The sequence below is a fragment of the Nuphar pumila genome, chromosome 8 (assembly GCF_984573655.1).
Source record: "Nuphar pumila chromosome 8, dmNupPumi1.hap1.1, whole genome shotgun sequence".
NCBI classification, from domain to species: domain Eukaryota; kingdom Viridiplantae; phylum Streptophyta; class Magnoliopsida; order Nymphaeales; family Nymphaeaceae; genus Nuphar; species Nuphar pumila.
In genome coordinates, this window is record NC_143256.1 from 9,338,124 (window position 1) to 9,365,906 (window position 27,783).

The window sequence follows — 27,783 nt, forward strand, 5'->3', positions numbered from 1 at the left end:
ACAGAAGTGTCCATGGCCAAGACTGAATGAGAACGAGCTGATTCATTTCCTTCTGCCCTTTGTTTCATAACTATCTCATGCTGGAGAAGTTTCGCTTGAAGGTCGTCAAAGGTGGGCAAGTGGGGAAGGCAGAACAAAGTTGTGGTAAACATGTCAAAATCAGGGTCCAATCCATTGAGAAGTTGTTGAACTTTATCTTTATATGAAATAGTACTTCCAATAACCGCCAATTGGCCAGTAATACTCTTCAAGCGGCCTATGTATTCCATAACTGTCATGGAGCCTTTCTTCAAACTTTGAAATTCATTTTTTAAGTACATAACTCGGGCTTCAGATATTTGAGAGTATGTCTGAGACAACTTACTCCATAGATGTGCCGCAGTGAAATCATCTGAAAGAGTAGCCAACACTTTTGGGGAGAGTGTTGATGTAATATAAGCAACCAAAGACTGATCCCGTTTCCTCCAAACTGTATACTCTGGATTCTTAATAGATTTAGTAATTGTGTCACCCTGCTCATTCTTGGTTTCCTGTAAGATAAGACGTGGTGGTACAGGAACAGAACCATCCAGATGTTCATCGAGATCTTGATTCCGTATAAATGGAAGTATTTGTCTCTTTCAAGTCAAGAAATTAGAATGAGTAAGTTTTTTCGTAACGAGCTGATTGAAGAAACTTGCAGAGGGACTGGATGACGAGGAGTAATCCATATCAATGGGACAACATGTAAGCAAACAAGACAAATGAAGAGTAACAAACGGATTTGAGATCACTTAATCAATCAACAGAGCTTCAATAAATCATGTACCTGTGCTATCAACACCTTAAAAGGATTTTTTTTAATTGACGTGCAGATTGTAATCTGTTATAATCTGCCTATAGACCTTGCACAGAAAGCACTAATTTGAAAGAATCGAGATTGACGTGCAGATTGTAAAGAAAAAAAAAATGGATATGCACGTATGACTGCAATAAGAATGAAAATAGAAACTGATATGCACGTCTGACAGCAATAAGAAAGAATGAAAATAAAGAAAAACTGATATGCAAGTCTGACAGCAATAAGAAAAAATGAAAATAGAAACTGATATGCACGTCCAGCATTATGAAAAAAAAAACTTTTCACAACCACAGAAAGAAAAGGAATCAGAGAGGAGGAAGCTGCAGTCGTTGATGTTAAGAAAAGGTGCAGATGGTGAAGAATACTATAAAGAAGAAGGAGATGCAGACGTTAATGCTGCAGTCGTTAATGATGAGGAGTGATATAAAGAAGAAGGGTGAACGAGCACTAGAGTTAGAAGGAAAGAGGAAGAGATAGAATGACTGGAAAGAGAAAGAGTAAAAACTTGTTTCTTCAGATCTCGCTGGAATCAAAAACTCCTTTTTCAGATCTCGCTGAACACGCTTTTGGTAGAGTTCCGCAACCAGGCTTTGATACCATGTAAAACTTCGTGAGGGATCTGTTCAGCCTGCACAGGAAACAGAAAACAGAAAAGGGAGAGAGAGGGAGATACACAATGGCTGGGGCGGCTTATGTGTTTCACACCACAGAGCCCTAATCTCTTATCATTAAATAGCCTTTACAAAGATATAGGCTAAAATATTACATCATAACACTTATATTACATAAGTGCCATTAATGAGAAAAACGTTATCTGCATAATTAAAAGAATAGACAGATATATGGATCTGGATCCAGATCCTTGTGCATGCTCTATTTTAACAGATAGTTCTAGATATTTTTTGAGTGTTTAAGAGTATATTGTAGTGAGGTCTTTATGTATTTTTCTTTTGTATTTTTAATGTTCATTCTTAATGAAATCATTCATTCACAATATTTGTATTGTATTCGTTTTAATGTGTCTTGTTTGTTTCCAAATGCTTTTTGGTTTGGCATTCAGATTTAGGTTTGGAGTATCTTGGTTTCCATGCCATTTTGTGACATGGTATCAGATCAAGGTGTATATTGGTCTTGGTATCTTGTTTGTGTTTGTGCTTCGAAAGAAAGATTTGAATAGATGAACGGCTTAGACTTGAGACTCTCGCATTCTGGTATGTATTTTCTTTGGATTCTCTACTTTAAATATTTATGGTATACATTTGAAAATGTGTTTGAAATATAGTGTGTTAAAAATGAATAGGTTTTCAAATTAATTAAAATTAGAACTTGTGAAAATTATTCACTTTTGATATATGTCTTTGCGTAAGAATGTTTACATAACATATATGTTTTGATTATAAATATATATATCTTGAAATATATCATCATGGAAATTATATTTTACAAGAGTATGTGTTTTCCTTTAAAATCTTAAATACTATGCTTATATGTTTTTTATGTTGCTTACAAAATACTAATTCTTTTGTTGTATGTATTTTGTTTTATCGTAATGATCATTGGTGACTTTAAGCATGTGTCAAAGCATGATTTTTAGGTAACATTAAGTGAATTTTATGTGTTCCTTATCAACTTTAGATTCTTGTATGAAGTATACCTTAAGTCATCATGATTTTTAATTGTTTAGTAATACCATGGATATTTTTGTTTTCATATCGACATGCTCATGTCCCATACTTTTATGTGGCTTCAATTGTTGTCTTTAAGATGTTTCTCTCATTGTGCAAAATTAATTCTTTGAAAAACATACTCGATTGATTATGCTTGAGAATGATCTTGGATATTTTTATATATGATTTGTGTTCATTTTTCTGTCATTCGTATTAAAAATGACAATTGCATTGGATGCTTTGTTCACATATACTTGAATGCATTTTGTATTACACATTTTTAGAGAAAACAAGTTATTATTGTGGCATACAAAATGGATTGTATTTTGCCCCTTACTAGGTTCTTGTGCTTGTGCCCCTTAGAAGGTTTATGTTTGATGAATTGTGAATGATATTTAGTATACAACAACAACAACAACTACGCCTTCATCCCAAAACAATTGGGGTCAGCGATATGAACCAAAAAAGAAAATCATTCAAGTATAAAATTCATAGCTTCTCTATAGCCTATGTGGCTATAAGTTATTAGATTATCTTATTGCTTTGAGTATTCATGATTGGTGGAAATTATGTATGCTTTTGGTTCGAGAATTTATATACGAATTATTTCCCTAATGCTACATGTCTTTGTTGTCTCATAGTAGACTTATGATTTAAATTTAAAAGGCTTCCTTTTAAGATAATATATTGTTCTTATCTTTTCCTTGAGAGTTATTAGATCCTTTGTATGTGATGCATCTTAGTGCACTTATTCCTTGATTGGTGGATCTATGACTTCATTTTAAAGAATTGCTTATATTAAGCATGATTCTTGTTTATTCAAGATTGTAAATGTTGCCATGTTACATATTGTTGTGCGTATGATTGCACTACATTCATTCTAAGATTTCATCATCTTTATTGGATTGTTTATTTGAAACCATGTTTTTTTCAAATCGGTTCCTTTTATGAACTCACCTATTTGAAAATTGAGTTTCGTATGTATTGCCTTTTTATTGCATTTAGATTACCCATCACAGAATTTTATATGATGCATCCTTTTCTCTTAGCTTTGTTGATGGGTCAAGGTTAGCCGTTGAGGTGAGTTATGTGTGCACCTCATGTCATCTTATCAATCTAAATTATCAAAGTTTATGAGTGTCGTGTTGACACTAGTTTTGGATTCTAGTTTTGGATTTGATTGATAGTTGATTGGCATCTGGATCCATGTTGTCCCTTTTTTATTCAGAGATGTTTGTTGGGGTGAGTTGAGTACACCTCGTTTTATGTCACTCTAAATTGTCAACTTATAATTTGGCTCGAACTCACAGTTGTTTGATATCTAGATTTGAGTATGTTGTATCACTCATTTATTGTTTTGGCCATTGTTATTGTTATGGATGCTTATAATTCTATTTATCTGTGATGGCTATATATTTTTTAAACTATGGTGTTTCAAAAAATTGTTAAAATTGATATTATTATTAGTAACATTTATGTGCTTTCATTACAAGCTTTCTTACCTCGAGTGCCTTCTCCTTGTTACAGAGTTACCAGTCGAGGAAGCGGGAGCGGGAAGCGATACGGGAAGCGGGAGCGGGAAGCGATACGGGAAGCGGGAAGCGAGGCACTTTCAAAAATTTAGGAAGCGGGGAAGCGTGAGACCACTTAGAAGAAAATTCCGAACCGTCTCGGAAACGACCTAGGAAGCGAACCGGAAGCGAGGGGGAAGCGAAAAAAATGAAAAAAATGGGGAAGTGAGGGGGAAGCGAGGGGGAAGCGTGGGGGAAGCGTGGGGGAAACGTGGGGGAAGCGTGGGGGAAGCGCGCTTCCCATTTATGGGAAGCGCGTTTCCCATAAAAGGGGGACACGCTTCCCATAAAAGGGAAGCACGCTTCCCCTCACGCTTCGGAAGCGCGACGTTTCGCGCTTCGCCTTTTGCCTAGGCGCTTCCGGTAACTCTGCCTTGTTATGCCTCATATCTAAGTGTCATTATATATAGATAAGAGATGTTTATTAAAACCTTCGTGTATGATTTTAGCCCATTGTTGGCATTGTGATTATGCTCTTGTTCTAGCCATTGATATATTTGTTTTGAGTGTTATTATATGTAGACAAGAGATTTTATACATACCTTCGTGTGTGTATTTGGCCCTTTAGTGTCATTATGTTTATGTTCTTGTTCTAGTAGCCGATACATTTGATTTTTGAGGATTGGAGGTCTAGTGAGGTAATTGCTTGTGATGGTCAAACTAGTGTTTTGATTTGCAAAATACATTCATTATGATGTATGAGATTTTCTAAATATCTTTAAAAATTTTCTAAACTCATTTGCTCTTTTATGATAAATGATTGTTTTCATCCATTTTTTGCATTGTATATGCTTTAGTTGCATGAGTTATTCCAGGAATGATTGCCTTGCATAAGTTTAATTAATGTCTTTCTAAGCATTTCATTAGTAAAATCTCGTGTTGTACTATGTAAGCCCATAGTGGCTATTGTGAGCATTTGATTGCTCTTGAGATTTTTCTCAGTTTGTATTACTTTTGACAAACTAGAGAATGTGCACTCCTATTGTATTTGTGTGTATTCTCATTGGGATCCCTTTTTTGTATTTCCACTTGTTTCTAAATTCTAAGCATGGACTCTTGAAAATTTGTTTATTGTTATTTCTTAAAAATTAGTCTATAAGTAACCTTTTTAGTTGTATGACTGATATAGCTTTCAAAATGTAATTAATCTTTGTGTATTTGACTTCTCTTAATTAAATGATGAAAATCATTTTTTTTTTATCTTCGGCTGTATGAAAATGATTTTTAATCCTTTGTGATTTATTTCTTCATGATATTGATGATGTTGATAGGAATTAATGTGACTTTTCGTGATAGATATATGCATGACTTTCATAAAATAACTTTAGCATTGTTTGTATCTCTTAATATTATTCTATTATGGTCTCTTGTGAATTAAGAACTTTTGATTATCTATTAAGTCAAAGTTTGTCAATGACTATCATGTTTGAAGTTAATGATAGTATAAAATCAATTCTTACATTAAATGATTTTGAAAATGTTAAATTGACTTATTAAATATTTTTTACCTATTGTATGTTTGTTTGTGCTTGGCCATCTTAGGGTTCTTCTTTGTAATTTAAAACTTACTGTAAGTTTGAGGAGGGGTGTAAAGATAGATGTAATCTTATATATTGTTAAATTATGTATATATAAATATATATATTTATACATATACTTATATATATATATACACATACGTGTATATATATAAGTATATATATATATACATATTTCTCTTTTGTTTTCTTGTACCCCAAAAACCCGATAGGGATATTTTGGTAAATCCCCATGTAATCTTTTTTCTTTTTGTATTTTTTCTTCTCTCTCTTTTTTACCTTTTCTTTTTCTTTTTTGTTTTACATATTGTAAGACCACAAGGGGCCCCACTCATCTAGTCGTTGGGGCCCCAACGGTCATATTTATGACCGTTGGGGCTCCCAACGACTAGATGGGAGCCCCCTTGTGGTCCCTCCTCTTTAGTTTCTTCCTCTATAAATAGAGGAGGCGCTCTCTTGTGTTTGTATGGGTTTTTCACCCTCTTCTTTCTTTCTTCAATAATATTCAACTTATGACTTTTAGGCACTTTTCCCTTTAGTGGGTTTTGTATACACTTTTAGTGTTTGTGTTCTTGGTTCTTGGCATCACTCTTCTAAAAGAGTGGTTTGCTTTATTGGTGCTTCTGCCCTTTTCATTTCATTACATGGTATCATAGCAAGGTTGGTGATCATGCCTCTCTTCTTGTTGGTGCCTTGGGACGCATGCCTCTCAATTTTGTTTGAAGAAAGAAAGGCTATTTTTGCATTCATGGAGCACGAATCTAAAGTGGAGCTCTCTTTTAAGCTCAATGGATCCAATTGCCTCATGTGGGCCTCCGCTATGGAGAGGGTCAACTTGGGTTGACTAAGTCAATCAATATTGACTTTATATAACCGTTGGAGAGGGTCCAACGGTTATATTTCTAGCTGTTGGATCCTCTCCAACAGCATATTTGTACTCTAACTGGTATAAAACTATTGTGAAGGGGCTTGGATATGGTGGATACTTGGATGGGATCAAGAGAAAGCCAGAGAGTGATGAGGCTTATGATGTTGCCTTTGGAGAATGGAACAGGGATAATGCCAAGATTAAATCCTGGTTAAGAGTTCAATAGAGCAAAATATTGCTCTAAATATTGTGAAGTTAGAAGAGGCTAAAGACACATGGGACTACTTGAAGCAAATCTATGAGCAGTTTAATTGGGCATGTAGATATCAGTTGACTCAAGGTCTCAAAAACTTGAGGCAAGAAGGGGAGTCAATACATTCTTTACGAAGTTCCAACAGCTGTTGGATACTCTTACTCTATGCTTCTGAATGTGAAATACTCAAAATGTAAGAAGTACCAAAAATGTAGAAAGCTAGAAGCTGAGGCTAAAGACCAGAAGCAGGTTATAGACCAACTCATGGCTCTGTGCACCAAGTTTGACAGTGTGTGCAATGGGATACTGCATAAAGCCTATCCCCCCAGTTTTGTGCAAGCATTAGTGGAGCTAATGGCAGAGGAAACCATAAACAAGGCCCTTGGTGTGAAATCATCTGAAGGGACTGCTTTGGTTATATCTAAACAACAAGGAAGGAGAAGTGGAGGTGGTGGCAAATCTGGAAGCTTCAGGTTTGATATAAGCTCAGTCAGGTGCAATTATTATAAAGAGCTTGGGTATTTGAAAAATAATTGTCCAGCTCTTAAGGAGAAGAAGATAGGAGCTTTTGTAGCCTCTTCTAATGAAGGCAATGTGAAGTCTAAAGAGGTGATATCCAGCCATCCTCCTCTACTTTGAGTAGCACTTCAGATGCTTTGTCAAGTGGACAAACTAAGGCTTTTGAGTGTATTCAAAAGCTCTTGGCCCATTGTTTCTGTTAAAATATATGTATATATATACCCAATAAGGGTATTTTAGTCTTTTTACATAGTTGTTTCTAGAAACAACTATTTTAATTAGGTAGATTTTTTTTTGTATTTTTTACTTTTTTCCCTTTTTAAATAGCATTGGGGGTCCCAACATAGAGTCATTGGGACCCCCAACAGTCATAAATATGACCGTTGGGGGCTCCCAACGACTCCATGTGGGAGCCCCCAATGGCCTCGCTCCTCTTCTTTTATGTATAAATAGGGGACTTCACCCCTTGTATTCTAAGGTATTCCAAAGCACTCTCTAATAAAGATTTTATTTTTTTTCATGCTTGTGTAGCCTTTTTAGGCTTTTGTATTATCCCTTGTGGACTTCTTACTTGTATTTCTCTTGTGCCTTAGTGTTTGTTCATTATTAGACTTTGTGAATGCTTTTGCATTCTTGGGTTATATTTTCACATACTTCATTACATAGTATCAGAGCAAGGTTGTGCTCTTGATTTTTGTTAAAACTATCCATTGATAGTTTGCAGAAATCTCTTCCACTCTTTTTGTTCATCCTCTCTCTAAGTCACCAAGAAGAGTGAGCATAAGATTGATCTCTCATTCAAGCTAAACGGCACCAACTACATGACATAGGCATCTGTTATGGAGAACAACCTCAAGGGTAAAAATTTTTGGGGATATGTGATGGGCTCCATTCCGGAACCACAACTCAAACCTATCAAAATGGAAGGAGGACAAGAAAAAACTCTAGAGGGAAATGCGCGCACCAAAGCCATTGAAGATCACCAATCCAAGATTGAGGATTGGGAAAGTAAACATGCAAAAATACTTGCATGGTTTATGAACATGGAGTTAAAGATAAGTGCCAACATAACCAAATTCCGCAAAGCAAATGAGGCATGGTTCTTCATTAAAGGTTTGTATACCCAAAAAGACCTTGCGAGACAATTTTTTCTTCAAGAAAAAATATGTACCCTTAAGCAAGGGGACATGAGCGTCCGTGACTATTTTAACACACTTACCCCCTTGTGGGATGAATTGTCTCTTATTGAACCCAAATGGGTTGCAAGTGAAGATGTTGAACTTAAAAGTGAACAAATAGAAAAAGAACATGTTTTTCAATTTATACATGGGCTTAGGCCCGAATATGAACAAGTTAGATCCTTTCTCCTCCATAGATCTAAGCCTCTTCCCTTAGAGGATGTCGTTGCCGAAATATTCCAAGAAGAAACTCGTTTTTGCATGATAAAAGGAGGAGATGAAGTCTTAGCCATGTCTAAGCCTAGCAATCATGTTAAAACTTATAAGCCTCCACACTTTGGAAGGCAAAATGGCTATAATGAAAACTATAGAAAAGTCATTTGCCATCATTGCCATGAGTCGGGACATATAAGGCTTAATTATACCAAGTTAAATGAAGCTCTTAAAAACAAAGTTGCTTCCGTCGAAGAAACTATACTAAGGAAAGAAGAACCAACCAAATGAAAGGATTCTTTTTCACTTGCTCAACTATCGAAGGCACTTCAAATTCTACTCAAATTTCCATCAACATCGAGTGTCGCCATTGCCTCTTCCTCTCCTCCAGATATGTCTTCTTGGATTCTGGATTCGGGGGCTTTTTTCATATAACACCTCTTGAGAATGGTTTATCTGAATTATGCACTAATTCAAAAACCTCTTATGTTTCAACTGCCGATAGAACATCTTTACAAATTAAAAGTGTTGAAATTTTAAATTCATCTAAAACCTTTTGTGTGCCAAATGTTAGAATTGTTCTACAACTAAATCTAAATATTCTTTCCGTTTCTCAAATATCTGATTATAGATGTGGAATCTCCTTCTCATCTAAGGGTTGCTTCGTGCAGGATCTCCTGTTCGAGAAGCTGATTGGGCAAGGCCATAGAAAGGGAGATGTCTACTACATGAACTATTTAAACCTTCATATTGAAACTTGGCATAAAAGACTTGGACATCCAAGTTTCTTTAAGATGTATCTTTTTTCCTTTGGAAAAAAAATTTGTAATGAGAAAAATTTTGCTTGTAAGGATTGTACTTTTGAAAAAATGAAATCCACTTTTTTCCAAATAGAACCTTCATTTCTAAGAGACCTTTTGAATTAGTTTATTCGGATGTTTTGGGACTTTCTCCCGTCATATCAAAAGAAGGATACTCATAGTATGTGACGTTTATTGATGATTTTACCATATATGTATAGATATACTTTCTTAGTTTAAAATCTGATGTCTTCTCATTCTTTAAAAAAATTCATATAATTGTCAAAAGTTAATTTTCAAGCAACATCTCTATCCTTAGATCCGATTCGGGTGGTGAGTATTTATCAAATGAGTTTCAAAATTATTTAGAAACAAATAAAATTTGTCATCAAAGATCATGTCCTAAAACTCCCCAACGAAATGGATTAGCCGAAAGGAAACATAGACACATCTTGAAAACCACTAGGACACTACTTATCTCTAAAGAAATTCCTAAAAGTTTTTAGGCCGAAGTCGCTCTAACATAAACTTATTTAATAAATAAAATGACATCATCATCTTTGCAAAATATATCTTCTTATGAAAAAATATTTGAAAAAAACACCCGACTTCAATAGATTAAGAATTTTTTTTGGTAAGTGCTTCGTGTTTTTTCGTAAAAGAGACAAATTGTCTCCCAAAGCTATTGAATGTGTATTCTTAAGTTATGGAAAAAACCAAAAAGGATATAAATGTTTTGATCCCAAAAACAACAAACTATATGTTTCTAAAGATGTAAGCTTTTTAGAAAATGAAAATGGTTTTGAGAAGACCAAAGACAACAAAGAAGTTGAATATACCTTTTTATTTGATCTTTTACCACAAGAAGAGTTAATCTCTTATGATAATTCTTTGAATGACGAAAGAGATATTCCCCTAAATATCAATGAAAATGATGATGATAATATCGAGGAAACAATACATATAAGTGATGATATTGTTAATAGACCTATACAAACTTATACCCGGTGCGATCAAAGAACTCCTATAAATGCTTTAGAAAAATATTTCCAATGTTCAAACCTAGAGGAAACTTCTCTTAAGAGATCCAATCGTATTTCCAATCCACCAAATAGGTTCGTATCTTATGACACATTAACACCAAAACATAGGTCATGCCTAATTGAATTACATTCATTTCATAAATCATCCCATTATAATGAAGCAAAAAAAATTCTCCAATGGGTTGAAGCTATGGATTTAGAACTTATTGCTCTTGAAAAGGCTAAAACTTGGGAGATAACTTCGTTACTCATAGGAAAGAAATCTATAGGATGTAGTTGGGTTTTCAAAGTTAAGACCAAGAATGATGGGTCTTTAGAACCTTATAAAGCTAGACTAGTAGCTATGGTATATTTTCAAGAATATGGTATTAACTACGAAGAAACATTTGCTTCAGTTGCCAGAATGACTAGTGTTAGGACCTTCATAGTTGTTGTATCTATTAAACAATGGCTTATTTATCAACTAGATAAAAAAAATGCTTTTTTAAATGGTGAATTAAATGAAGAAGTTTACATGGATCCTCCATCAGGGGTTTGCATTGGGAACGAAAAAATTCTTAAACTTAAAAAAGTCTTATATGGTCTAAAACAAGCCCCAAAAGCTTGACAAGATAAATTTAGTAATGTGATGACTCATCTAGGTTTTCATTCGTGTTATACTGACACTGCTCTTTTTATGAAAAGTACAAGTTCTATGTTGGTTATTCTTCTACTTTATGTAGATATGATTATCACGGGAAGTAATAAGCAAAGAATCAATGACATTAAGAAAATCTTAAAAGAAAATCTTGATATGTCTCATTTTGGATTCTTAAGATACTTCTTAGGTATTGAAGTTGTGTACTCTCCTAGAGGGTACATTCTTTCTCAAATGAAACTTGCAGCCAACATTTGTACCAAGTCTGGTATTTCATATGATAAGAAGATAAAAACCCCTGAAGTCATTAATGTCAAATTGAGACCGAAAGATAGGACTATACTCGAAGATCCTACTCCTTACCGTCAACTTGTTGGATCTCTTACATACTTGTCCATCACTCGGCCAGACATAGCCCACGCAGTTCATTCAATCAGTCAGTTTCAATATGCTCCTACCACTATGAACATGAGTGTTGTCTTTAGAATTATCATATACATCAAGAATACCATAACCAAAGGGTTTTTTTTCCTCATCCTCTTCACTTGATTTGTTTGCTTATACTAATGTTGATTGGGGTGAAAATCCCAATGATAGAGTCTCAACTACAGGTTTCTGTGTTTTTAGGTGCCTCGATGATCTCATGAAAATGCAAGAAGCATCACAAAGTATCGTTATCCCCAATTGAAGCCGAATATTGTGCAATGGCCACTATGATCGTGGAGCGTGTATGGCTTCGAAGTCTGCTCAGTGATATTGGCATAGTCATCTCCACACCTTCGAAGATGTGCAGTGATAACAAAAGTACAATTTACATCTTCCACGAGCGTACTAAGCATATTGAGATGGACTGTCACTATGTAAGTGATGAATATCTTATAGAAACTATTACATTGTCATATGTCACATCAAAGTACCAGTTGGCGGACTTCTTCACCAAAGTTCTTTCTGCTCCCCGTTTTATTTTTCTTCTTAACAAATGTTCGATCATCAACCTGTAAAGTTTGAGGGGGTGTTAAAATATATGTACGTACATTATATATATATATATATAATATACCTGATAGGAGTATTTTAGTCTTTTTACATAGTTGTTTCTAGAAACAACTATTTTAATTAGGTAGATTCTTTTTTGTATTTTTTACTTTTTATTTCTTTTCATTTTTCTCTTTTTGAATAGCATTGAGGGTCCCAATATAGAGTCATTGAGACCCCCAATGGTCATAAATATGACCGTTGGGGGGGGCCAACGACTCTCTGTGGGAGCCCCCAATGACCTCTCACTCTTCTTTTATGTATAAATAGGGCACTTCACCCCTTGTATTCTAAGGTATTTCAAAGCTCTCTCTAATAAAGATTTTATTTCTTTTCATGCTTGTGTAGCCTTTTTAGGCTTTTGTATTGTCCCTTGTGGACTTCTTACTTGCATTTCTCTTGTGCCTTAGTGCTTGTCCATTATTGAACTTTGTGAATGCTTTTGCATTCTTGGGTTATATTTTCGCACACTTCGTTACAATTTCCCACCCTTTTGCTCCTTCATCTTTCTCAGAAATTGCTTTTGCAAGTATCTTTGATAGTTCTATTGATTGGTTAACAAATTCAGGGGCCGCATGTCACATTACGGCTCATGAATCCATTCTAACCAATTGTTCTCGCTGTAGTGGTTCTATTCATGATGCAGATAGTTGTTCTAGACTTATCTATACGATTAGATCCATTACTCCTACTTCCTAACCTGGGAGGAAATTGAATGTTTCTCAAGTTTATGTTTCCTCAGTTGCTATGAACCTCATCTATATTGGATAACTAATCAAACCTAATTGTAATGTTACCTTTTCTTCACTTGATTGTATTGTGCAAGATCAGCTATCAAGGAGGAGGACTTGGATTGGTCGTAGAAGAGATCTCTACTACCTAGATTGGTTGCATATGGGGGTCGCAGAAAAGATCAAAAGTCAACTAAGAGTTGTAGTTTTGGAGGATTTTATCTATGGCATCAATGGCCTGGTCACATTTTCAATTTTCGGCTTTATCTTTTGTCCTCTTATAGTTTTAAAGAGTTAAGAGTATTTTTTTCTGAGCATGTCTGTAAACACCCCAAATTTTTCAGGTTCATTTCGGACACCCCTTTTCATAGATGCCAACCATGTAGATCAGTGTAGGAGTCTAACCCTAAGTCCATTCCAGTTTAGGTGTCATTTCACCCCCCCCCCCTTTTATCAGTAAAATTACCATTTTACCCCTAGGTCACCTTAGACCCTTGTTAGTTAGACCCAACCAAGCTCATTTTAGGCTCAGAAAGGTGAGAATGTCAATCATCTCTAGTCACCCTGAGCTCACGATGAGTGTTGTCAGTTAATTTCAGCTAAAATTGGTTCATTTCTGGAGAAATGAATTCATTTCTAGCTCAAATTCTAGCCAATTGTCCCAGAGTCGGTTATTTTCAGTCGACCCTGTTTTCCTAAGTCTAACTTGAGCTCACCATGAGTTCAAGTAGTCTGAGTTCAAGTAGTCTGATTCCAATTCAAATTCATTTCCCACAGTCTTGGAGTCCATTTCAGCTAAAATTGAGTTAATCGCCGTCAGTCTAGTTAGTGTTTAAGCTTTAGATTTAGTTCACCTCAGTATATTCAAGTATCATTTCAGTTCAAACCCAGTACATTCTCATTACTCACTTCCCTCCAGTGTGCATTTCTTATCATTTCTCTGATAATGGTGTCAGTTCTCGATAATCTAGTTTAGGAGTTTAGTGGAGTCAGTGTTTTTTTAGTTCATGTGAGTTCAGAAACCCTAGAACCTTGTTCAATCCACTCCAATCTAGTTTAAACAAGTTCAATCCAGTGTCACTCTTTGCCCTGCAGGGGCAAAATCATTTCTCAGATCATTTTATTCAGTACATTGATTCTGTCGAATTTTCAAGCTGATACAATTGCTAATCTGAGTTCGGATCAATTCCTTTATTTGATAATTTAGCTATATCCGAGATCCAATTCATATTTCAATTTGGATCGGATCCAATACCGGATCTGATATCTGATATTCATTCTCTATTTCGGACCTGGATCTTTTATTCAATTCATTCTATTGTTTATATCCAGAATCCAATTTATTCTTTAAACCTGGATTATCTCATCAGATGTCCAAAATCTAATCATTTTTCATCTCGGATCCGTTCTTCGATCCAAGATCCATTTCCACCTTATTTTGGATCCAAGATCCACTTTTTAAGTCCATCTCTGATCTGAGAGTCAGTTCATCTGTTTTATCAAGATCCAAGATTCATTTTCTAAATCCATCCAAGATCTTTCATCATTTTCACATATGGATCAGACTCATGGTTCGAGATCCAGACCCATTTGTCATTTTAAAGCTTTGGATCCAGATCCGAATTCAAATTTTCTTCTGGTTTCAAACTGGGGTTTAAAACTGATCTTTTTCTAAAAAACAGTGCTTTACATTTGACATTTTGAAATGCCTTTCAGAAAAATATCTTTTTCGAATGTGTCAAATCTAGATCGGGATCGAGCTTTGATTTGGATTTTTATCCAACTTGAATTTTAAAATGGATCTTAGATCCGATTTCACTCCAGAATGGACCCACCTAGGTGGCGTCACCTATGGATTCATTTTGCCATTTTGCCCTTCTTTATTATTTTAGAATTTTAGTTGGTTCAGGACTCTATTTTGTTTTTATCCTTTATTTTATTTTCACTTCTTTTTAAAATCTTTTTAAATCTTTTATTTGCTTTTAAAAACCAAATGTGGGGCCCACTTAGGTGACGCCACAATTGAGAAATTTTCAATCCATTTAGGTTCTTAGTTGGTTTAGGGCCTTTGATTTTCACTTTCAATTTTATCTTTTAACTTTCTTTTAAAATCTTTATTTTACTTGTTTTTAAAAAAAACAAACGTGGGGCCCACCTAGGTGGCACCACATTTAGAAGTGTTGTGTTTAGGGTTTTATTAGGGTTTCTAATAGTTCAATTTAGAAAATTCAAAAATTTTTCTAATTAGAACTCTCCAAGAGAGGGGGTCGACACCCGCTCTCCCTTATCTTCTTTAATTAAGAAGAGTTTTGATCAAATCGAAACTCTTTACCCTAAAGTCCAAAAAAAACAATAAATAGGCCACATAGGGGGGTCGACCCCCCTATGCTTTCATCCTCTCTCAAACTCTCTCTCTCTCTTTCCCTTGCAACCCCTTTGCTCAAGCCTCCTCCAACCCAAGGTATAGCTTTCTTCTTTTCATTTTTTTTAAAAAAAATTATTATTATTTTCCTCCATTGTCGCCCCCTCTTTTCTTCTTCATTTTTTTTTCGTATGATAGCCTCCATGACCGATTCCACCACAGGTAAACCCTTACTTTCCATGTTTTGCTTACCACAGGTAAAGCCCTTACTTTCCATGTTTTGCTTTGTATTTGTGATGCTTAAATATCGATTTTATTTCAGCCACACGAAAGAACAAGATTTGATCTCTCATAGATCGAATCGTTCTTTCTCACGGCTACATTAAAGTAAAATCTCATGCAATCTCGTTTTCTGTATTTTTCTTTATTTTTATATGCATATTAAATTTAGTTTTACATTATTTCATCCATAAAAAAACAAAAAATAATGCATATATAGCTTTCCTTAGGTTTTGTACATGTTTAGATTAGGGTTTTTAATGTTCTTTACAGCCCTGCGCAAATCTTGATTCTGGTCATGCGTTAATAGCTATGTCACATGGGTGCGGGTGCGGGTGCGGGTGCGGCGCAATTCCAAAAAATTTGGACACGGGGACTCGGCTATATATATATATATATATATATATATATATTAAAAAATATATATTATAAATATATATATTTTAAATATTATAATTATATATATAACAATAAATTAACACATAAAGATTGTAAATTTTAAAGCAAAAAAAAAGCAATTCTTAACAACACAAACTTACCAAAATATAACACATAAAGAAGCTTGTGAGTGTGATAAACAACAAAACTTATCATAAATCTGCCTCATCGTCTGAATTAGAAGGAAGAACAGGATCGAGGTAGTCCATGTTGAGAGTATGTAAATTATGTTCTCCCTCCAAGTCAAAATCTCCTGGATTTACATCCCAATTCTTGGATGGTCCACAATTGCATCAAAAAATCACTATATTAGTATCTAACTTAAAACTTTGAATACAAATATGAAATATTTAAATACAAACTTTGAATACAAAGAAAAAAAAGTACCTATACTCTTCTTTGGTGCGGCGAGAAATTAATCGTAGATTTGAGTGAACATATACCAAATCCTCTGCTCTTTTACTAGTGAGTTTGTTTCTTTTAATGTTGTGAATTTGAGCATATGTACTCCAATTTCTTTCACAACAAGATAATGTAGCAGGTTGGGATAACAACTTCATTGCAAGACGTTGCAGATTTGGTGTCTCTGATCCATATGTTGCCCACCAATTAAGGGGATCTTCCTCGTCCCTTGCCACAAGTGCTGCTAAAGAATCAAATCTTCCAGTAGAAAACTTGCCAAACTCACTATTTACAACCTTAAACATGTGAGGATCATTAAAAACTCTTCCCAAATATATCATTCTATTTCTTGATATCTCAGGATCTTCATTTGGAGAAACACGACCAACACCTGTTGTCAACCATTTTTTTTGCATAGTATTTTGGATTGAGAGAGTGTGCCATGCAATGAAAAGGTGTATTGCTTTTATTCCATCTTCTCACTAAAACTGAATGTACATGATTGTAAAATTCTGAATCATCAAGCGCAATATCATTCTTCTCATGTTTAAAAATGATACTTTGAACTTTTTCAATCATATTGTCCCACATTTCATAAATTCTATGAAGCATGGGTACATCTCTGTCAACTTCTCTCAGCATTTCCCAAATAGGCTCTGTAAATTCAACAAAATATGTAATTTTATCCCACCAAAAATCATCACAGATGCATTTTTTGATAGCTTGAGCCTTGACATCATCTTCAGTACGATAAAAATCCCAATCTTGATCAGCCACCATCATCATCAATGCATTCTTGAGTTGCTTAATTCTTTTTATCATAACAATTAGAGAAGCAAAACGAGTTTCAGCAACTTTCAGTAACTTGAGATCAGAATGCCTATTAAATATAGAAAGGGCATGATGATGGTTTACAACAAAATTTCTAATATTTCGAACATCATGCTCTATTTCCTCAATCCATAAGCACATTTCATGTGCATCATCTTTTGATGGATTGCATATACTCTTAAGTGCCAAATTTAAACTGTGTGCTGCACAAGGAGTCCAAAAAATATGTGAATATGTATCTTCACTTGCCAAATTCATTCCTGCACGACTGCAAACTGGAGCATTGTCAGTAATGATTTGCACCACACTTTCTTCACCCACTTCTTTTATCACTTCAACAAATAATCTCTTTAAATATTCAGCATCTTTATACTCTCCAGATGCATCAACAGTCTTCAAAAAGATTGGCCCATTTAGTGAGTAAGCAATGAAGTTTATCAGTGGTCGCCTTTGTATATCAGTCCACCCATCAGAAACAATCGACACTCCATGTCGTTTCCATGCAAATTTTTTGGTCTCTAGCAAGTCTTCAATTCTATTTTTTTCCTCTGCAAGAATGACTGTTCTTAGTTTTTCTGAACTAGGAGGCACATAACCACTCAAATTGCAATTAGCCAAAGATGTAATCATATCTTTCCAGTATGGACTTCTAGCTACATTAAAAGGAATTGAGCTTGAGTAAAAGAATCGACCAATCTTTTTATCAATTTCTGCTCTTGCCATGTTTTTGAATGGCGCTTGTATTGTTTTATTGTTTTCCATCTTTCTTTTCTTTAAAAGCTCTTCTTGTGTATCACTAGCAGTAGGAAAAGACAAATTAATCGAATCGCTTTTCATCTCTGCAATTTTCTTCTTTTCAGCTTCCTCTTGTTCTTTTTTTAATTGCTTTAACATGTCTTTGTCAACCCCAGAACATGCCCTAATTCCTTGACCACGAATATGCAAAAGATGTGCTTTCACACGCGTATAAGAACCTGTGAAAACAGTCTTACATAGATTACAATGAAACTGCACATTCCCACCACCACCACTACTAGCTTTTATCCCTTTTGTCACAAGCCTCCAAAGTGGTTGAGAAACATCTAATTCAGGGTTAGAACTTGAACCAAATGTATTGACACTACCGCTAGAACTCGCCATTATATCTGAAAAGTGAAAACTGAAAAGAAAATAATTAAATAAGTAAATAAAATAAAGTTAATAAAACAGGGAATATTGGAGGGGCCGAGCCCCTCTTCTGCGAGCAGAGGGTGCAGGGAGGGGGGCCGAGCGCCTCCTCTGCGAGCAGAGGGTGCAGGGAGGGGCCGAGCCCCTCCCCTGCGAGCAGAGGGTGCAGGGAGGGGGGCCGAGCCCCTCTTCTGCGTGCAAAGGGTGCAGGGAGGGGGGCCGAGCCCCTCCTCTGCGAGCAGAGGTATTTAATATTAATTGTTATGGTTATGCATATTTCAAATTCTATAATGGTCAACACGAATGGCACGTGCATCTGCTTCTAAGGAGTTGATAAACTTAGTGGAATTCGTATTTGTGGTCATTATCAGAATACGAATAAAACTCAGATTTATCATCATTTTTTAAGTCACAAACAACCTACACTCTTAGGCTATCTTCAAAAATCATTATAGATTTCCAACACTTTTATTTCAAAACCCTCCGTTTAGGATTTAATGGGATATATTCAAAGCATATTCGTGGCCATAGTCAGGTATATGTAGCGAATTTATTTCGTTCAAATTCTATAAGACACAAAAATTCCTTTCTCTTTTTCCACAAAACAAATTTTTGAAACAAAGGGAATTTATAAAAGATTTTCTCAAAGAGTTTCAAAAGAGTTTTATAAACTACATTCATACATCATATAGTCTTAGACTGCATCATAGGGCCACACGCCCAATCATCTGACTCCTTCAGAAAAAACGATTTTCTCAAAATATCTTCCTTTTCAAAAGAATTTTCCAACAATTCCAAGCATGCATCATGTTTTTAATCAATATTTTTCAAAAATCATAGCACACGTACGATTCTTTATGCATTCTAGGACTTAGAATAATTTTTCAGACAGTTAAAGCAAGCAAGGCACCGTATTTGATCCTTGGTTCGATTACCCCTGGTTATGGAGCCAGGAAGAGTTGAACCTCGTACCGACAGGCGAGTCTCATTTTCTCTCAATTTTCCCATATTTTCAAAATGAAAGCGAGTTTTTCCTAAATCTTTTCAAGAGGTCAGTTTGAAAGCGAAAGTAAAATTTTGCATGATAACAATGTCAAAGATTGTGAAAGTTATAAGTTGGCGAAAAGTCATCCTCTACCTTTTGGGTCTAAGATATTGCAATCATATAAAGTCTTTAATATTGTACATTTTGATGTTTGAGAACCTTCACCATTATTGCCTAAGATAGGTTCATCATATGTTAATAATTTAATTGATGATTGTATAAGATACACTTGGATTTACTTCATGAAAAATAAAAATAAAAACTCTTTAAGTTTTTTAAAAAAGTGTAATGGTTGAGGCTTAATTCTCTAGAATTAACATCTTGTGCTCAGATTCAGGGGGAGAATATATTAGTCATATGTTTGAGAATTTCTTGTAGAAGAAAGATATTGTGCATCAAAAATCATGCACTTATACTCCTGAAGAGAATGGTGTTATAGAAAGAAAGAACATACATATTCTTGAAACTACCAGAGCTTTGATGTTTACCAGTCATGTACCTTAAGTCCATTGGGTTGATGCTACTTGTATGGCAGTTTATCAGATTAATTGTATATCATCTGGAGTATTAAAAGGTATATCGCGTTAACAAAAATGGTATGGTGTAGCACCCAATTATAATATCTTGAAGGTCTTTAGTTGTACTTGCTTTATAGTTACAAGAGAGGTATAAAGATAAGCTCTCTCCTCGTGCTATGAAATGTTTTTTGGGGTTTGCTAAGGGACAAAAGGGTTATAAATGTTATGATGTTAATAAGAAAATTTAGATTTCCAGAGATGTGGAGTTGATAGGCACTTACTTTGAGTTGAATAATAGAGAAATGAAAGGTGATGAAGATATATCTTTTTTATGCCTTATGCTAAGAAAGAAAGAGAAAATGAGGTTACAAATATTTAGAATAATGCTTAAGTGTCATTTGATAGATTTGATTTGAGCAAACATATGAGAAGAGGTAAGAAATAGTTGTGACCAAAGTTGTTAAAAATGCACCTCAAGGAGCAAAAGGTGTGCCTCGCTACAAGGCGAGGCCCCTTATGCCTTGAGGCACTGCAAAATAGCGCAAATGCCCTCAGGTGTGAGCCTCATGCGCTATGACGCGTACAGTTCAGGGTGAGGTGCGCCTCAGCAAGAGGCGCGCTCAAACATGTTTCAGGTCAAATGGGGGTCAAAGCCCCCATTTGACCCAAGTTAAGGGAGGCAAGTCAAGGAAGATCTAATCCCCCCCTTGCGTCTCTCGACCTCCCTCTCTCTCTGTCTCTCCCTCTCGCAGCCACTCGACCTCAGTCTCTCTCTCACAGTCTCTCTCTGCCTCTCCCTCTCTTGTCTCTTGACCTCCCTCTCCGTCTCTCATCTCTCGACCTCCCTCTCTCTCAGTCCCTTCCTCTCGTAGTTACTCTTTGCCTCTCCCTCTCTCTGTCTCTCCCTCTCGCAGTTTCTCCCTGCCTCTCCCTCTCTCGTCTCTCAACCTCCCTCTGCCTCTCCCTCACTCGTTACTCGCTCTCCCTCTTTCCAAGAAGAAGAAGAAAGTGTTTTGCTAGGTACTCTCGTCTCTCTATCTATCTAGTTTTCTTTGTCTCTCTGGGGCTACTTTTTGGGATTATATGTGTTTTAAATATTAAATGGTTGTAGATAGTTAGAAATTTGATCTTTAGTTTTCTAATTTTTCCTTCAATTATTGTTGATCTTTATTACCAAACATATGTTTATATTTGAATAATTTGATATCAGTAGGATCCTTTTTCAATTATGTTGTTTTTATTATAGTATTGCTATTTCTCTATTGTCTTTTTCTTATACTCTCACATAGGAGGATGGTATTTGTTTAATGGGGTTTCAATATTTTCCACGGAAAGAAAAAACATTTTGAACTTGAAAAGAAGTCTTGAAACTAAAAGTAAGATATAAAAAAAGGATCTATTCATAATATGAACAGATCCTTTTCATTCACATATTCATACTTTTACATGTTAATCTCATATTTTTCAGTATTTGTTTGAGATTTTTTTTTCATATTGGTTGTTGCTTCATCAATAAAGCATTTCTTTTATTTATTTGTAGTTTTAGATATTTTTTAAAGTTTAAAAAAAAATTGAGGCTCACGCTCTAAGCCTCGCTTCAATTTTTGGTGGAGTACTTGGCTATGCCTCAATGCTTTTCACAACATTGGTTGTGTATACCCTTTTTAAGAGCAGAGCAGAAAGAGAAGAGGCCAATTATGATTCCGTCTAAACTGATTTTGTTGATGCAATTCAAGTTGTCTCTCCTACTATCCAGGTATTTTGTAGTTCTCGTATTTCGATTTCTCCCACTCGCTTTGTTTCATATGAGTCTTTTTCTCCAAAACATCATGTATTTTTTTCCCTAATCCATCTTATGTCGAGCCTAATTCTTATACCGAGGCAGTTTCCAAGGAAGAATGGTAAAGGCAATGGCTGAAGAGTTGAACTTGGGAGTTTGTAAAACTACCACCTGAGAAAAATATAGTAGGATACAAATGGGTCAATAAAATCAAGACTAAGGCATATGGTTCAATTGAGAGGTACAAAGCCAAATAGGTAACCAAGGAATATAGTCAACATTATGTCATTGATTTTGCAAAGACATTTTCTCTTGTACACACGACACCCATTAGAATCTTGCTCGTGGTGGCATCTCTTAAGCCTTAGAGTTTATGGCACTTAGATGTGAAAAATGTTTTCTTAAATGGAGATTTAGAATAAGAAGTTTGCATGGAGCTTCATTAAGGATATTCTGATCTTAAAGGAAGAGTGTGCAAGCTAAAGAGAGCATTATATGGCCTCAAACAAGCTCCAAGAGCTTGGCTCGAGAAATTTCGTTCAGCAGTCAAATCATTGGGATTTGAGCAAAGCCATCATGATCTGACATTGTTTGTATCATCATCAAGCCAAGGAAAATATGTAATTCTTTTATATGTGGATGATATGATTGTTACAGGGGATAATGTTCAAAAGATTGAAGACACAAAAAAGTTGGCTAATGTATTTGAAATGAAGGATTTAGGAATCCCAAAATATTTCGTACATTTTGAGGTGGCATTCTCAAGACAAGGAATCTACTTGGCCCAGCATAAGTATGCTAATGAATTAGTGCCAAAAGAAAGACTTGTTGATGATACTAAAATAGTGGATTCTCCTACGGATGCCAATGCAAAATTAAGGGTATTAGATGGAGAACTAAGAGATCTTGGTATATAGAGATAATTGGTTGGAAGTCTGATATACCTAACCATAACGAGACCAGATATTTCTTATGTTGTACATCCAGTTAGCCAGTTGATGAGTGCATCGAGATTAGTGCACATTTTCATTGTACTGAGAATAATCGGGTATGTTAGAGACACTATGCACTATGGGGTGTTCTCTTCTTCCATTTTTTGTGAGCTTAGAGCTTATTGTGATGCTGATTTTGGGGGCTCTACTAGAGATAGACTATCTACATCCGGATTTTGTGTATTTTTTGAGAGCTCATTGATTTCATGGAAGAGCAAGAAACAACATAGTAATCCACAGCAGAGTATAGAGTGATGGCTCAAGTCACAACAGAACCCATTTGGATTATATGGTTGCTAAGAGATCTTGGTGTTCTTACTCATGAGACCCCTCTATACTGTGACAACATGAGTACAAACCATATGATATTGCCAAGAATCCTGAATCAAATGAAAGAACAAAGCATAGTGAAAATGATTGTCATTTTACACGGCGTGCTGATGAAGATGGGATTATCTCTCTCGTGCAGGTGGGGTCCAAGGAGCAAATTGTGATATGTTGACAAAGAGTCTTCCACCATCTCAGTTTGAGGGAGAGTGTTGAAAGATGTATCTTATGTACATGTAATTATAAGGGCATTTGTGTACTTTAGTGTAATTATAGAATAGAAGTCAAAGTAAGAGGTTTAACAGTGTCCATTTTAATTAGTTTGTTAGAGAAAGGGGGTCGACCCCTATATTGATTGTAAACCCTCATTCTTTTTAATAAAGTTTCATTCGTGAGGTACCTTATTCTCTTCCCTCTTATGTATCATCTTCCTTGTTTGATAGATGACAGGATGGCGCTGTGAAATATAGGGCCAACCCAGCATGATTCTTAACCCCAAGATTTACAATCAATAACTCTACAAAAGTCCATTCCTTGACATGGACACATGCATGAACATGGATTGCGCAATGAATTGTATACAATTGTATGATGTAATATGTATTACAATTTAAAAGTTCAGAACATACATGAGGATGTAAAATTCGAATTCCATGTCGACAACTTGTAAATTACCCAGGTACTCCTCTTGAACAACTTACATGCCAAATCTCACTTATAAAAGGGAGAATAATCGCACTTGGGACCATTCAATGATTCTTCCAATCAACTTATGTCCTAAACCATGCTCAACGCAAGACCAAGTACCGCTTGGTAGATACAAACACTAACATCAGAGCAATCTTGAGGTAGGAAAAAAAAGACAAATAAAAACACAAATAGTGCAGCCCCAACAAACAGGAAGAGAGAGATATCCTAGAAAGAAAAAATATAAGATAATCTGAGTATAAAGCAAAGTGAAATTCTCAAATTGCAATTCATAATGCCCATCAGATAAGCACACGAACACATACAACCTGAGAAAACGACAACACTTGGAGACCTATAAAACAGGAAGAACAGAATATACCCTAATCCACTCATAGAAAATGGGCTCGAAACAATATAAAACGAATATGAAGCCCTAGAGAAAAGCATAAAGTGGGGAAGAAAGATAACCCCAAGTTATGAAAAAATGGAAAGTGCATCACTAGAAGAAAAGGGAATCTCTCTCTCTCTCTCTCTCTCTCTCTCTCTCTCTCTCTCTCTCTCTCTCTCTCTCTCTCTCTCTCTCTCTCTCTCTCTCTCTCTCTCTCTCTCGTCTTGCTGACTTTGTTTATAAGGGATGACTTTCTTGGAATTATATCACAAACATCTAAATCACAAGTAATGAAATTACCATCACTAATAAACCTATAATATAGTATGAAACAGTAATCATGAAATCAAATTGCATTTATTTACACCAAAACATGCCCCTAACCCTCACTTAATGGTCCAAGCCCTAACTCTCACTACATCCCCCAAACAGATTGGCATAGTATATCCTAAAGTTGCGCCGTTGATTGGCAAATTGCTTGCCCAATTAGCAGAAAATTGTTTCTTATTATTCATCGACACAGCAAATCAATAAGGCCCCAAACTACAACCAATAGGATAGGGTTTCTGCAAAATACCCTAATTTTACCCAATCACAGGTGCAAAACCATGGAAAGAGGCTTACATTTAAAGTTGCGTATTTTGTCGCATGAAGGTGGAGTTAGTACCACAGAAGAGAGAGAGAGAAAGGGGAGGGGGGGGGGGGGCGCTTGCTGCCAAAGAACGTGTAGCAGGAGAAGAATACTTTAGATCACCTGTGGGTCTGATTGGGGTTAGATTCGTATTTGGACTTCAATGTACAAAAAAATCAAACCGAATCCAACTTGAATTTGGAGTTTGGACATGAATGTGAAAAGAAACTCAAACCAAATGCAAATCTGTCTATCTAAATAATTAACTGAAATTGGCCTAAAATCCACCTAAATATGCAGTGTTGGCCGCATCTGCTTTCCATGTTTATTAAAAATAAATTTTCGCATTTATGTCAAAAGTGCCGGGGAATGGCCACTCTTGTTGGTTGAGAGATACTTTATTACATCCCTGTCTCATATTCAAACACTATTGGGGATACCTTTTTGAAGATTGATAAGGATCCATTCGGGTTATGCTCAGATTATGCTCAAATCCCCAATCTGAACTCGCATTCGATTGGATTGTACAATTTAAAATTGACATTCGTTTGTTGTCAAAATGTATGAACTTTAAATGTTTTTTTATAACTTGTATATATTTGCATTGAGATGGAATTAGCAATCCGGACACCACATTTTGACACTATTCATTAGCTATGTTACAGTGGCATGGCATTTAGACTGCTTGTCATGGGTGACACAAGTCAAACCAACTGTGTCATGCTAACACAATCGTAAAGTGTATGAACATTATTTTGATATTTTTAATAGTTCAAAAATCATTTTTATTAACTAAAAATAAAATACACGTCCTTATGACCTATTTACCAAAAAAAAATCAAACTGGGAAATTGAACTCAAGCATTGTGTGAGGTCGTACATGTTTATCTGTAACATATTTCATAAGAGAATGTTTCTGGCAACTTCATCCTTAACACCACATTTTTGGGAAACCATATTTTAGCAAGACCGCATTTAGATATCACATAGAAACCATGTTCTCATCATAATGCAAGGCTCCCAACATGGCTTTATATTCAAATCACTAGAGTATCGGGTACCTTAGAGGGCATGGTACAAAAATAAAGCCCTAAATCCTAATTGCTTGTGCACACAGGCATAATGACAAAACTTTAAAACAGCAATTTCTTGGCTGTCAATTTCTCATGAGATCTTCATTTTTTTATTTTTCTCGAGTTTTTATCAACAAAATCTCATGAAATGTTTTAAAAAATCACATAATTTATTGAAAAATTCAAAAAAATAAAAAGTCAAATGAAAACAAGCTAATTACACAATTAAATTTTACATTAAAAATATAAAATCTATTTTCATTTCCAAATAATCATATCTAGACCAGAGTTACCGGAAGCTTCTTAGATAGGTGGGAAGTATGCTTATCGGAAACTCGCATCGAAAGCATGATACTCCTCGCTTTTGAAACCTGAAGGAAATCTTGATTCTCCCATGCTTCTCCTATGCTTTTCACATGCTTCGTTCATGATTTTTATATGTTCTTTCACACTTCTTTTTATGTTTTTTATGTCCTTCCTCTTAAGTTGCGCTTTCTCAACATTGGTAGTCATCATATGTAAATTTTAACAAAAATTTAATTCTTACACTAAAAAATCATGAAATTTAAAAATAATCATTTTTAGTTTTTACTTTATTTTTGTTATATTCGCTTCCCATTCAATTCTCATATCTTTTCATTTTTTATTCCTTATTTTCGCTTCCTAAAAATGTTAAAATGCCTCACTTCTCGCTTATGCTTCCTATCGCTTCCCACTTCTGCTTCTTTGTCTGGCAACCTTGATCTAGTCAGCTATATTGGATCGTGTCCATATTGGCATCCTTCATTTCATGATATTTTAATATAATTAAATGGAGAAATATTCCCAGCTTAGCGATCATAAAATAAAGAAAAAGAAAAGTGAGTGGTGCAGCTCAAATCATCAGATAGAGACAACATTGTGAATTCATCGGAAGTAGGAATACCAATCTAAGAGATAAAAAAAATCAAAGAACTTATATCAGAGCATTCAGTAAACAATTTATATATAACCTTAATGTCAAAATACAATTCAGTATGCCAAAGAATAACAAATTACACTCTTTTTTTTAGAGAGAGAATAACAAATTACACTTGATACATATAAAAAGCAAATGCCTCATTATTAATCCGGAGAAAACTAGAAAACTTCCCAAAAATAGCACCAAGACAAAAAAACTATTGGGTTTCCTGCCTAAACCTCATCGAATTCCGATCGAAACTCTTAAAAATTGCCAACATCATACCAAAATAGAAAAAAAAACGCAAACTTACTATAAAAAGCCTCGATGAAGGAGGATGAGAGAGTGAGAGATGGTAGGATGACTGCCAACTGGAATCGGCTGGTTTCTCCCCTAACTGAACCGAGAGAGAGAGAGGATGACCGCCGATTGGAATCGGCCGGTTCCTCCCCCAACTGAAAAGAGAGAGAGACACTCACCGGTCAGTGACCAAACCGCTGCCGACGCCTCACACTACGCCGGAAAACCGCTCTTCTTCACCGGCGATCTGAACTTCGAGGGGGGTAGGGTTCCGTCAATGACGGAGAGAGAGAGAGAGAGACGCGACAAAGACAGGCGTGAAGACTAGGAGTCTTTTGTTGAAAAACAAAAAGGACAAAAATCTAAAATAAAGCATACGATAATATCGCGGTATTTTCAAAATAAATACTGCGACATTATTGCAGCATTTAGTCACGAAAGATAATTTCACAAGATTTTGAAAAAAAAATCACGAGAAAACCGAAGCTTTCAGCGTTTCCGCCTTTTGTGAGTAGGAGACATAGTGACAAACGTTTTTGTCGGCAGTTTCTCATTTTTCAAAAACTCACGAGAATTTGAAAAAAAATCATAAATCTCACGTTTTTTTTTGGCAAAATCTCGACAATAAAAAAATAAAAACAATAAAAATAAAAATTGTTTTTTATAAGAAAATATTAATAAAAATATTTAAAAATAAAAATACATGATTTTTTTGCAATAAATAGC

General features: G+C 35.3%; 1 protein-coding gene across 2 annotated transcripts in view; it reads right to left on the minus strand.

The window, feature by feature from the left end:
• The window catches only part of LOC149829567 (putative cyclic nucleotide-gated ion channel 5), a 93,281-nt gene extending 65,931 nt beyond the window's left edge, over nt 1-27,350 (minus strand). For both annotated transcript variants that reach the window (XM_090016022.1, XM_090016021.1), the window contains exon 1: nt 27,071-27,350. The gene's annotated coding sequence lies outside the window, so the exon portion shown is untranslated. The remainder of the gene's footprint in view (nt 1-27,070) is intronic.
• Nucleotides 27,351-27,783: the final 433 nt, after the last annotated feature.